General features: G+C 52.9%; 1 protein-coding gene across 8 annotated transcripts in view; it reads left to right on the top strand.

Moving 5' to 3' along the window:
* Positions 1-12021, top strand: part of OBSL1 (obscurin like cytoskeletal adaptor 1) — a 685475-nt gene that overhangs the window by 59081 nt on the left and 614373 nt on the right. The window lies entirely within an intron of this gene.

Genomic DNA, 12021 nt, shown 5'->3' with positions numbered 1-12021 from the left:
TTATCTCCAGTGTGTGGTAGTTAGTGTGTGTCTGTGGTGTTTATCTGAGGTGTTGTGGTCACAGTGTATCTGTGGTGCCTTATTGCTGGTGTGCTTTGGTCACTCTGTATCTCGTACTTTATCTCTGGTGTCTGGTGGTCACTCTGCATCTTGTGCTTTATCTCTGCTGTGTGGTAGTTAGTGTGTGTCTGTGGTGTTTATCAGGGGTATGGTGGTCACAGTGTATCGTGTGTGCCTTATCGGCGGTGTGCTGTGGTCTCTCTGTATCTTGTACTTTATCTCTGGTGTCTGGTGGTCACTCTGCATCTTGTGTCTTATCTCTGGGATGCAGTAGTTAATGTGTGTCTGTGGTGTTTATCAGGAGTATGGTGGTCACAGTGTATCTGGCGTGCCTTATCTCTGGTGTCTGGTGGTTTCTCTGCATCTTGTGCTTTCTCTCCAGTGTGCGGTCGTTACTGTGTGTTTGTGGTGTTTATCTGGTGTGTGGTTATCACAGTGCATAGTGGATGCCTTTTCTGTGGTGCCTGGTGGTCACTCTGTGTCTTGTTCTTTATCTCAGGTGCCTGGTGGTTTCTCTGAATTGTGTGTTTTATCTTGGTTTGTGGTAGTTACTGTGTCTCTCCAATGTTCATCAGAGGTGTGATGGCCACAGTGTATCTGGGAAGCCTTATCGCCAGTGTGTTATGGTCACTCTGTATCTCGTACTTTATCTTTGGTGCCTGGTGGTCAAACTGTGTCTTGTGCTTTATCTTGCTGTGTGGTAAGTACTGTGTGTCTGTGGTGTTTATCTGAGGTGTGGCGGTCACAGTGTATTTGGGGTGCCTTATCTGTGGTGAGCTGTGGCCACCCTGTATCTTGTGCTTTATCTCTAGTGTCTGGTGGTCACTCTGTATTTTGTGCTTAATTGCCAGTCTGCTGTGGCCACTAATAAACTTGTTATTTATCTCCTGTGTGCTGTGGTTTCTCTGCATCTTGTGTTTTATCTTGGTTTGTGGTAGTTACTGTGTGTCTCCAGTGTTTATCAGATGAGTGGTGGTCAAAGTGTATCTGGGGAGCCTTATCTCTGACATGCTGTGGTCACTCTGTATCTTGTACTTTATATCTGGTGTCTGCTGGTCACTCTGTGTCTTGTGCTATGTCTCTTGTGTGTGAAAATTACTGTGTGTCTGTGGTGTTTATCTGAGGCGTGGTGGTCACAGCGTATCTGGGGTGCCTTATCTGTGGTGCCTGGTGGTCACTCTTTGTCTTGTTCTTTATCTGTGGTGCCTGGTGGTTTCTCTGCATCGTGTGCTTTATATTGATGTGTGGTAGTTACTGTGTGTCTCCAGTGTTTATCTGAGGTGTGTTGGTCACAGTGTATTTGTGGAGCCGTATACCTGGTGTGCAGTGGTCACTTTGCATCTTGTGCCTTATCTCTGGTTTTTGGTAGTTACGGTGTGTTTGTGGTGTTTATCTGGTGCTTGGTGGTCAGTGTGTCTGTGGGGATGTCTCTCTGGTGTCTGGTGGTCACTCTGCATCTTGTGCCTTATCTCGGGGGTGCAGTAGTTAATGTGTGTCTGTGGTGTTTATCTGAGGTGCGGTGGTCACAGTCTAGCTGGGGTTCCTTATCTTTGATGCCTGGTTGTCATTCTGCGTCTTGTGCTTTACCTCCAGTGTGTGATAGTTACTGTGTGTCTCCAGTGTTTATCTGAGGTGTGTTGGTCACAGTGTATCATGGGTGCCTTATCTCTGGTGTCTGATGGTCACTCTGCGTCTTGTACTTTATCGCTGGGGTGCTGAAGTTCCTCTGTGTCTGTGGTGTTTATCTGAGGTGTGGTGGTCGCAGTGTATCTGAGATGCTTTATCTCTGGTGTCTCCTGGTCACTCAGCATCTTGTGTTTTATCTCTGGGGTGAAGTAGTTACTGTGTGTCAGTGGTGTTTATCTGGTTAGTGGTGGTTACAGTGTATCTGGGATCCCTTATCTCTGGTGTCTGGTGGTCACTCTGCATCTTGTCCTTTGTCTCCGGTGTGCGGTTGTTGCTGTTTGTCTGTGGTGTTCATCTGGTGCGTGGTGGTCACAGTGTATCTGGGGTGCCTTATCTCTGGTGTGCTGCGGTCACTCTGCATCTTGTTCTTTATCTCTGGTGCGTGGGGGTCACAGTGTATCTGGGGTGCCTTATCGCTGGTGTGCTGTGGTCACTCTGCGTCTTGTGCTTTACCTCCGGTGTGCAGTTGTTGCTGTTTGTCTGTGGTGTTCATCTGGTGCGTGGTGGTCACAGTGTATCTGGGGTGCCTTATCTCTGGTGTGCTGTGGTCACTCTGCATCTTGTACTTTATCTCTGGTGCGTGGTGGTCACAGTGTATCTGGGATCCCTTATCTCTGGTGTCTGGTGGTTTCTCTGCGTCTTGTGCTTTATCTCTGGTGTGTGGTAGTTACTGTGTGTCTGTGGTGTTCATCTGGTGCGTGTTGGTCACAGTGTATCTGGGATCCCTTATCTCTGGTGTCTGGTGGTTTCTCTGCGTCTTGTGCTTTATCTCCAGTGTGCAGTAGTTACTGTGTTTCTGTGGTGTTTATCTGGTGCGTGGTGGTCACAGTGTATCTGGGGTGCCTTCTCTCAGGTGTGTTGTGGTCACTCTGTATCTTTTAATTAATCTCTGTTGGTCCCTCTGTACCTTCTGCTTTATCTCTGGTGGTCACTGTGTGTATTGTGCTTTATCTCCAGTGTGTGGTAGATACTGTGTGTCTGTGGTGTTCATCTGGTGCGTGGTGGTCACAGTGTATCTGGGATCCCTTATCTCTGGTGTCTGGTGGTTTCTCTGCGTCTTGTGCTATATCTCTGGTGTGTGGTAGTTACTGTATGTCTGTGGTGTTCATTTGGTGCGTGGTGGTCACAGTGCATCTGGGGTGCCTTATCTCTGGTGTCTGGTGGTTTCTCTGCGTCTTGTGCTTTATCTCCGGTGTGTGGTAGTTACTGTGTGTCTGCGGTGTTCATCTGGTGCGTGGTGGTCACAGTGTATCTGGGATCCCTTATCTCTGGTGTCTGGTGGTTTCTATGCATCTTGTTCTTTATCTCTGGTGCGTGGGGGTCACAGTGTATCTGGGGTGCCTTATCGCTGGTGTGCTGTGGTCACTCTGCGTCTTGTGCTTTACCTCCGGTGTGCAGTTGTTGCTGTTTGTCTGTGGTGTTCATCTGGTGCGTGGTGGTCACAGTGTATCTGGGGTGCCTTATCTCTGGTGTGCTGTGGTCACTCTGCATCTTGTACTTTATCTCTGGTGCGTGGTGGTCACAGTGTATCTGGGATCCCTTATCTCTGGTGTCTGGTGGTTTCTCTGCGTCTTGTGCTTTATCTCTGGTGTGTGGTAGTTACTGTGTGTCTGTGGTGTTCATCTGGTGCGTGTTGGTCACAGTGTATCTGGGATCCCTTATCTCTGGTGTCTGGTGGTTTCTCTGCGTCTTGTGCTTTATCTCCAGTGTGCAGTAGTTACTGTGTTTCTGTGGTGTTTATCTGGTGCGTGGTGGTCACAGTGTATCTGGGGTGCCTTCTCTCAGGTGTGTTGTGGTCACTCTGTATCTTTTAATTAATCTCTGTTGGTCCCTCTGTACCTTCTGCTTTATCTCTGGTGGTCACTGTGTGTATTGTGCTTTATCTCCAGTGTGTGGTAGATACTGTGTGTCTGTGGTGTTCATCTGGTGCGTGGTGGTCACAGTGTATCTGGGATCCCTTATCTCTGGTGTCTGGTGGTTTCTCTGCGTCTTGTGCTATATCTCTGGTGTGTGGTAGTTACTGTATGTCTGTGGTGTTCATTTGGTGCGTGGTGGTCACAGTGCATCTGGGGTGCCTTATCTCTGGTGTCTGGTGGTTTCTCTGCGTCTTGTGCTTTATCTCCGGTGTGTGGTAGTTACTGTGTGTCTGCGGTGTTCATCTGGTGCGTGGTGGTCACAGTGTATCTGGGATCCCTTATCTCTGGTGTCTGGTGGTTTCTCTGCGTCTTGTGCTTTATCTCTGGTGTGTGGTAGTTACTGTGTGTCTGTGGTGTTCATCTGGTGCGTGTTGGTCACAGTGTATCTGGGATCCCTTATCTCTGGTGTCTGGTGGTTTCTCTGCGTCTTGTGCTTTATCTCCAGTGTGCAGTAGTTACTGTGTTTCTGTGGTGTTTATCTGGTGTGTGGTGGTCACAGTGTATCTGGGGTGCCTTCTCTCAGGTGTGTTGTGGTCACTCTGTATCTTTTAATTAATCTCTGTTGGTCCCTCTGTACCTTCTGCTTTATCTCTGGTGGTCACTGTGTGTATTGTGCTTTTTCTCCAGTGTGTGGTAGATACTGTGTGTCTGTGGTGTTCATCTGGTGCGTGGTGGTCACAGTGTATCTGGGATCCCTTATCTCTGGTGTCTGGTGGTTTCTCTGCGTCTTGTGCTATATCTCTGGTGTGTGGTAGTTACTGTATGTCTGTGGTGTTCATCTGGTGCGTGGTGGTCACAGTGTATCTGGGATCCCTTATCTCTGGTGTCTGGTGGTTTCTCTGCGTCTTGTGCTTTATCTCTGGTGTGTGGTAGTTACTGTGTGTCTGTGGTGTTCATCTGGTGCGTGGTGGTCACAGTGTATCTGGGGTGCCTTATCTCTGGTGTCTGGTGGTTTCTCTGCGTCTTGTGCTTTATCTCCGGTGTGTGGTAGTTACTGTGTGTCTGCGGTGGTCATCTGGTGCGTGGTGGTCACAGTGTGTCTGGGGTACCTTATCGCTGTTGTGTGGCGTAGGCTGCGTCAGTGCACAATCCGTGAACCATGCTTGTGTTCATCCCATATTTAGCCGAGTGCCTGGTGTACCTCTTACACCGCATGCCTCTGCTCTGTCACGGGGTATCTCGCCTCCTCGCCCCTCTCTTGGGTGTAAGGGTGCATTTATTTATCACAGGTCTCTGTGTGACGGACTCCAGAGGCCCCAGGAATGCAGATGCTGTGCTGGGTCCTGATAGGCTGGGATGTCTCAGCCATGAGTCACTCTGACACCCAGGGAGGGTGGGGCTGCCGTGGGCTGCCTGCTGCAGATGGCACAGTCCAGGCTCTCACCTCTGTGGCGCTGCAGATGGCACAGTCCAGGCTTGCACCTCTGTGGGGCTGCAGATGGCCCCCTCTGTGGGGCTGCAGATGGCACAGTCCAGGCTTGCACCTCTGTGGGGCTGCAGATGGCACAGTCCAGGCTTGCACCTCTGTGAGGCTGCAGATGGCACAGTCCAGGCTTGCACCTCTGTGGGGCTGCAGATGGCACTGCCTAGGCTTGCACCTCTGTGGGGCTGCAGATGGCACTGCCTAGGCTTGCACCTCTGTGTGGCTGCAGATGGCCCCCTGTGTGGGGCTGCAGATGGCGCTGCCTAGTTTTGCATCTCTGTGGGTTGCAGATGGCACTCTCTAGGTTTGCACCTCTGTGGGGCTGCAGATAGCACAGTCCAGGTTTGCACCTCTGTGGGGCTGCAGATGGCAGTCCAGCCCTGCACCTCTGTGGGGCTGCAGATGGCACAGAACAGGCTTGCACCTCTGTGGGGCTGCATATGGCACAGTCCAGGCCTGCATCTCTGTGGGGCTGCAGATGCCCCCCTCTGTGGGGCTGCAGATGGTGCTGCCTAGTTTTGCACCTCTGTGGGGCTGTAGAAGGCGCTGTCTAGGCTTGCACCTCTGTGGGGCTGCAGGTGGCACAGCCTAGGCTTTCACCTTTGTGGGGCTGCAGATGGCCTCCTCTGTTGGACTGCCGATGGCGCTGCCTAGTTTTGCACCTCTGTGGGCCTGTCTAGGCTCACACCTCTGCGGGTTGCAGATGGCAATGCCTAGCCTTGCACCTCTGGGGGGCTGCAGATGCCCCCCTCTGTGGCGCTGCAGATGGCACAGTTCAGGCCGTCACCTCTGTGCTGCTGCATATGGCACAGTCCAGGCTTGCACCTCAGTGGGACTGCAGATAGCCCCCTCTGCGATGCTGCTGATGGCACAGTCTAGGCCTGCACCTCTGTGGGACTACAGAAGATGGCCCCCTCTTTGGGGCTGCAGATGACACTGTCTTGGCTTACACCTCTGTGGGGCTACAGATGGTACAGTCCAGGCCTGCATCTATGTGGGGCTGCAGACACCACAATATTCAGGCTTGCACCTCGGTGGGGCAGCAGATGGCACCGGCTTGACTTACACCTCTGTGGGGCTACAAATGGTCCTGTCAAGCTTTGCACCTTCGAGGGACTGCAGATGGTGCTGTCTAGGCTTGCACCTCTGTCGGGCTGTAGATGGCCCCCTCTGTGGGGCTGCAGATGGGGCTGCCTCGGCTTCCACCTCTATGGGGCTCCAGATGGCTCCAGTCCAGGCTCGCACCTCTGTGGGGCTGAAGATGGCATTGTGTCTAGGCTTGCACCTCTGTGGGGCTGCAGATCGCACTGTCTATGCATGCACGTCTGTGGGTCTGCAGATGGTACAGTCCAGGCTTGCAGCTCTGTGGGGCTGCAGATGGCATTGTGTCTAGGTTTGCACCTCTGTGGGGCTGTGTAGGAAGCTGGGTTTCTGGTGCAGTAACCCCCCCACACACCTTTTGCCAGATTTCTGATGCACTTTAATTTGATGTGCCCTGGTTCCCTGCCAATCAGGTTCCCAGTGCATGTGTCCTTTCCCAAAACTGTACCTTGTACCCCCAACTGGCACCTCTCTGGCCACCTGTCAGACTCTTGTAAAAGGTACCATGGGTACCAAGGGCACTGTGACCAGGGAGGGCCTTTAAGGGCTGCAGCACATATTGTGCCACCCTTTTAGAGGTCCTGTACCTTAACACACACACACTGCCTTTGCAGGCTGCATGTTTTGGTGCAGAGAAAAGTGAAGAGTCGACATGGCACACATCCCTGTGTGCCATGCCTACAACCCACTGCCCTGGCATCGATCAGCCACCCCTCCAGGTGGGTGCACTGTACCAGTGGTAAGGGTACCGGTGCATGAGCCCTGTCCACCTCCCGTGTCTAAGTCCATTCTTGGACATTGTAAGTGCAGTAAAGCCATAAAGTGTATATGGTCTGGGAGGTGGTCATTACGAACTCCACAGCACCATAATGGTATCAAATTTCTCAGCACATTAAACCCACACTGATGCCAGTGTGGGATTTCATGAAAAACGCACTCAGAGGGCATCTTAGAGATGCCCCTTCAAATACGACCAGTCTCTGGTGGGTTCCCTGACTGGTACACACCAGCCTGCCACCACGAGACATGTTTGTCGACTCCTGGGGTGGAAGCCTTCGCTCCCTGAGCACAGAAACAAAGCCTTACCTGGGCAGAGGTGATCAAACCTCCCCCAGGTCAGGAAGAGCCATCTGTGGCAGGGGAGCATCAAAGGCCTGGCCGCCTATGTAACATGGCCCCAGCCTCTCCTGCTATCAGGAGCACGCTCCCTTCCTGTCTCCCCTCCTTTTCGGTGGGAAGACAGGTGTAAAAATAGAACAGCTCAGAAGGTGTGCCCACCTCTGCCAACCCCACCCCTCAGGTGGGGGAGGCGAGGTGAATCCCACTCTTCAGTGCTCGCCATCTTGCAGATGGCAGACACTGTCCAATCAGGATTAGGGATTGTGCCCACTCCAATACGTTGGGTGAGCACACCAAGGGTGTAGTCACCCTAAGGTCAGTGGCCAATTGGCTACTGACCTTAAGACCCCTAAAATGCCCCATAAATACAGTATTTAGGGGGCAGCCCTGAACTAAGAAGACCGATTCCCACAACATAAGAAGAAGAAGGACGAAAGAAGACGCCCAGCAGATGAGACTGTAGAGAAGAACTGACTTGGCCTCAGCCCTACCGGCCCGTTTGCAGTGTCCAGAGCTCCTGCGCCAAAATTCACCTTGTCTTGCAGCCAGCGGCCTCCAGAACCCCAGGAAGGACTGACTGCATTCAACAAAGACCGGATCTCCTGTGAACAGCAGCTCTGTTCAAAAGAAACTCCCAAGAAAGACTCTGAGCCTGCTGAGAACAAAGCAACCCGACGCCTGGAATCACCACTGCACCTGACACCTACAACCTGAATTTTGGTGGCCCACTGGTCCTAGCGAGGTCCCCCGGCGCTCCAGAGTCCGAGTCCACCGTGGGTTGACCCCTCCAGGACTCCCTGACATTGTCTGTAGCCTCTGCACAGAGACCCCCCAACCACGAGTGGCTGGATGGTGAAATCTGACCTAAAAAGACACCTCTGCATCCAGTCACCCTGCGCCCTGGAGAAGAGAACCTGAGGTGCACCTACGCCCCTGAGCCCTCCAACTTACCTGCTCAGCTGTTGGTTCCTCCCGAAAGACTTCCTGGACCAAGCCTGAAGCCAAAATCCAAAACCGGCAACTCCTGTTGAAAACAACAGGGCACCCAATGCAAAACAGCACCCTGCACCCGGCTGCCCCTGTGGGTGCACCGTGTGTGCTATATCAGACCCCCTTTTGCCCTGAGCCTAACACCAGGAGCGTTGCTCCCACAACCCTGTGGCCTGCTCATGAGCAGCCACCAACCGGGGCCCCCTATTCCCCATTGGATAACATTGGGCCTCAGCACTCTGCACCCGGCCGCTCTAGTGCCGCGGAGGGTGTTCTGAGAGTGCATCCTTGACCCTGGGGGAATCCTGGTTCTAACCCCAGAATACCAACTCCCACAAACAAGAACTTACCTGTAAACCGATAACTTCATTTCCTCCTATAGAATTGCATTGACTGCTTTTCTTTGAAAATTCTTGTGTGTGGAGTTGGTTTGTATGAAAACTAGAAACACTGCAAATGTACTAAAAGTGAATTACTTACCTTTTGTCTGGGAAATATCTCAGTGTGATAGCTAGGTATATCACACTAACAAGCAAAAGTAACTTAATAAGTAATCCAATAAGTAACAAGCATTCTAATCTACAAAGTAACTGAAAAGTAATTCTGATGAACTTATCTGTAAATCAACCAACTGCATTTGAACCTACATTCAACTGTAATTAAGTGCATAAGTGCTGCAAAGTATTATTTCACTCACCAGCCCCAGGCCTGGCTTGTTCTAGAAATAAAATAACTAAATAATATTTCCATACAAACAAAATTGGTCTGAGTTCAGTTTTGAGTGTTTGGCATCATTTACGGCCTAAGTGTGTACAACAAATGCTTAACTCTACCCTCTGATACTGCCTTACTGCTCGACCACACTACCACAAAAAGAGAGTGAGGTATTATCTACTTTTACCTCTGGAGTTCCGCTGGACTCTGTGCACACTATACCTCATTTTGGTATAGTATATACAGAGCCAGCTTCCTACAGGCTGCAGATGGCACTGTCTATGCATGCACCTCTGTGGGGCTGAAGATGGCACAGTCCAGGGTCGCACCTCTGTGAGGCTGCAGATGGCCCCCTCTGTGGGGCTGCAGATGGCACAGTCCAGGCTTGCACCTCTGTGGGTTTGCAGATGGCACAGTGCAGGCTCGCACCTCTGTTGGGCTGCAGATGTCACAGTCCAGGCTTACATCTCTGTGGGGCTGCAGATGGCAGTCCAGCCCTGCACCTCTGTGGGGCAGCAGATGGCACAGTCCAGGCTCGCACCTCTGTGGGGGTGTAGATGGCACAGTCCAGGCTCGCACCTCTGTGGGGCTGCAGATGGCACAGTCCAGGCTCGCACCTCTGTTGGGCTGCAGATGTCACAGTCCAGGCTTACATCTCTGTGGGGCTGCAGATGGCAGTCCAGCCCTGCACCTCTGTGGGGCAGCAGATGGCACAGTCCAGGCTCGCACCTCTGTGGGGCTGCAGATGGCACAGTCCAGGCTCGCACCTCTGTTGGGCTGCAGATGTCACAGTCCAGGCTTACATCTCTGTGGGGCTGCAGATGGCAGTCCAGCCCTGCACCTCTGTGGGGCAGCAGATGGCACAGTCCAGGCTCGCACCTCTGTGGGGCTGCAGATGGCACAGTCCAGGCTCGCACCTCTGTTGGGCTGCAGATGTCACAGTCCAGGCTCGCACCTCTGTGGGGCTGCATATGGCACTGTCCAGGCTCGCACCTCTGTGGGGCTGCAGATTTCACAGTCCAGGCTCGCACCTCTGTGGGGCTGCAGATGTCACAGTCCAGGCTCACACCTCTGTGGGGCTGCAGATGGCACAGTCCAGGCTCGCACCTTTGTGGGGCTGCAGATTTCACAGTCCAGGCTCGCACCTCTGTGGGGCTGCAGATGGCCCCCTCTGTGGGGCTGCAGATGGCACAGTCCAGGCTCACACCTCTGTGGTGCTGCAGATGGCCCCCTCTGTGGGGCTGCAGATGGCACAGTCCAGGCTCGCACCTTTGTGGGGCTGCAGATTTCACAGTCCAGGCTCGCACCTCTGTGGGGCTGCAGATGGCCCCCTCTGTGGGGCTGCAGATGGCACAGTCCAGGCTCGCACCTTTGTGGGGCTGCAGATTTCACAGTCCAGGCTCGCACCTCTGTGGGGCTGCAGATAGCACAGTCCAGGCTTGCATCTCTGTGGGGCTGCAGATGTCACAGTCCAGGCTCACACCTCTGTGGTGCTGCAGATGGCCCCCTCTGTGGGGCTGCAGATGTCACAGTCCAGGCTCGCACCTCTGTGGGGCTGCTGGCTCTCTTGCCCACCCCTCTCTGATACCACACCTCCTCACACTGTGCTGGTTTCCCTTTCCAGGGGAAAGGCCGCCCACCCCCCCCCCCCCCCCCCCAGAAGACAGGGATGTGAATCAGTCAGGGTGAGATTAGGATCACAATTTGGCGTGGGCACCCGCAAAAAAGTGGCCTACATTCCCAGATCATACCCGTTTATGAAAGAGCATTTGGCTAATTAATTATTAAAGAAATATTTGATAAAAATTATGTATTTTAAATCTCATAGACCCAGAAATATTGGTGAAAACTAAAAGCACTGCACTTTGGCTGGACGGGCGAGGGGAAATAAAGTGGCCAACTGGCCAGAAGCCCGATGTGGCTATGTTTGCCACCTGGTTGCATTCTTTAACCGCCATTACTGGTATTTTACTGTCCTGGCCAGAATGAAAATCACCTAAAGCGGGTATTTTCTCCTCTGATCAATATATACTTTAAACAATAAACAGAAGGAGAGCGCAGTTTGAAATGCGGTCTAAAGCTGCTTGAATGATCCATGACAGACAGGTAAAAACGAAACAAAGGCAGTAAATACATGTTAAGAAGGAATCCGGACGTCTGTGTTGCTGTGTAAAGAATCCTCGTTTATTATTGTTCCAGCCTTGCAGGCTCTTAAAAGATGAGCAAACGGAAGATTCTCTTTATTGTAGTTTTAGCGTGAACTCAGGGCAGCGATCATATGAGCACCAGAGAACAGGCCCGGCTCTAGCGGGAGGGCGGGGTGGGCCAGCACCACCCAAACATGAGCCTGGCCCACCCAAACATGAGCCTTGGGCGTCGGACTGGCGAGGTGGGCATTCGGCTGGTGCCCGAGGCCCAGTGCCCAAGGCTTGATGTGAGCCGCCCCCCCCCCCCCATCAGTGTTCGGGCTGGCTCTCCTGATCCGAATTCAAGGCGCTGCTGCAGCCTCTGCGCAGCGCAGCGCAGCGCAGCGCAGATGATCGCGGCCGTTGTCACATATAGAATGACAATGGGTCCAACCCGGCAGGCACAGCATGCGGGGGGGAGCTCCCGCCCTGGCCTTGGGGTTTGACAGCGAGGCCTCACCACGGGAGAGGCTGCTACTGCAGGCAGAGTTTTCACTCCCCTTGGAACAGGAAGTGATGGGGGCAATAAACAGGGTTCTGCCCCCTCCCTCCTCGCAGTGGATGGCTGGTCTGACTCCAGGTCATGCGGGCCAGGCATGGCATCCCCCCTGCTCTACCAGCCTGCCGCCTCAAACTCAGAATCTAACCAGAAACCAACCCCGCCGAACCTGTCTCTCTGAGATGTGGCACTGAAGTCGGAGGCTTGGTCAGCAGATGCCCTTGGCAGCGAGTTTCCTGTCCCTCGTGCCACCGCAGAGCAGCTTTTAGAGTACCCGAGTCACAGGGGGCCACCACACAAACTCGTATGGCTTTCTGAGAGACCAAA

The sequence above is a fragment of the Triturus cristatus genome, chromosome 3_2 (genome assembly GCF_964204655.1).
Source record: "Triturus cristatus chromosome 3_2, aTriCri1.1, whole genome shotgun sequence".
NCBI lineage: Eukaryota > Metazoa > Chordata > Amphibia > Caudata > Salamandridae > Triturus > Triturus cristatus.
The sequence above is the reverse complement of the archived record's forward strand: the minus strand, read 5'-3'. Positions and strand labels throughout refer to the sequence as shown.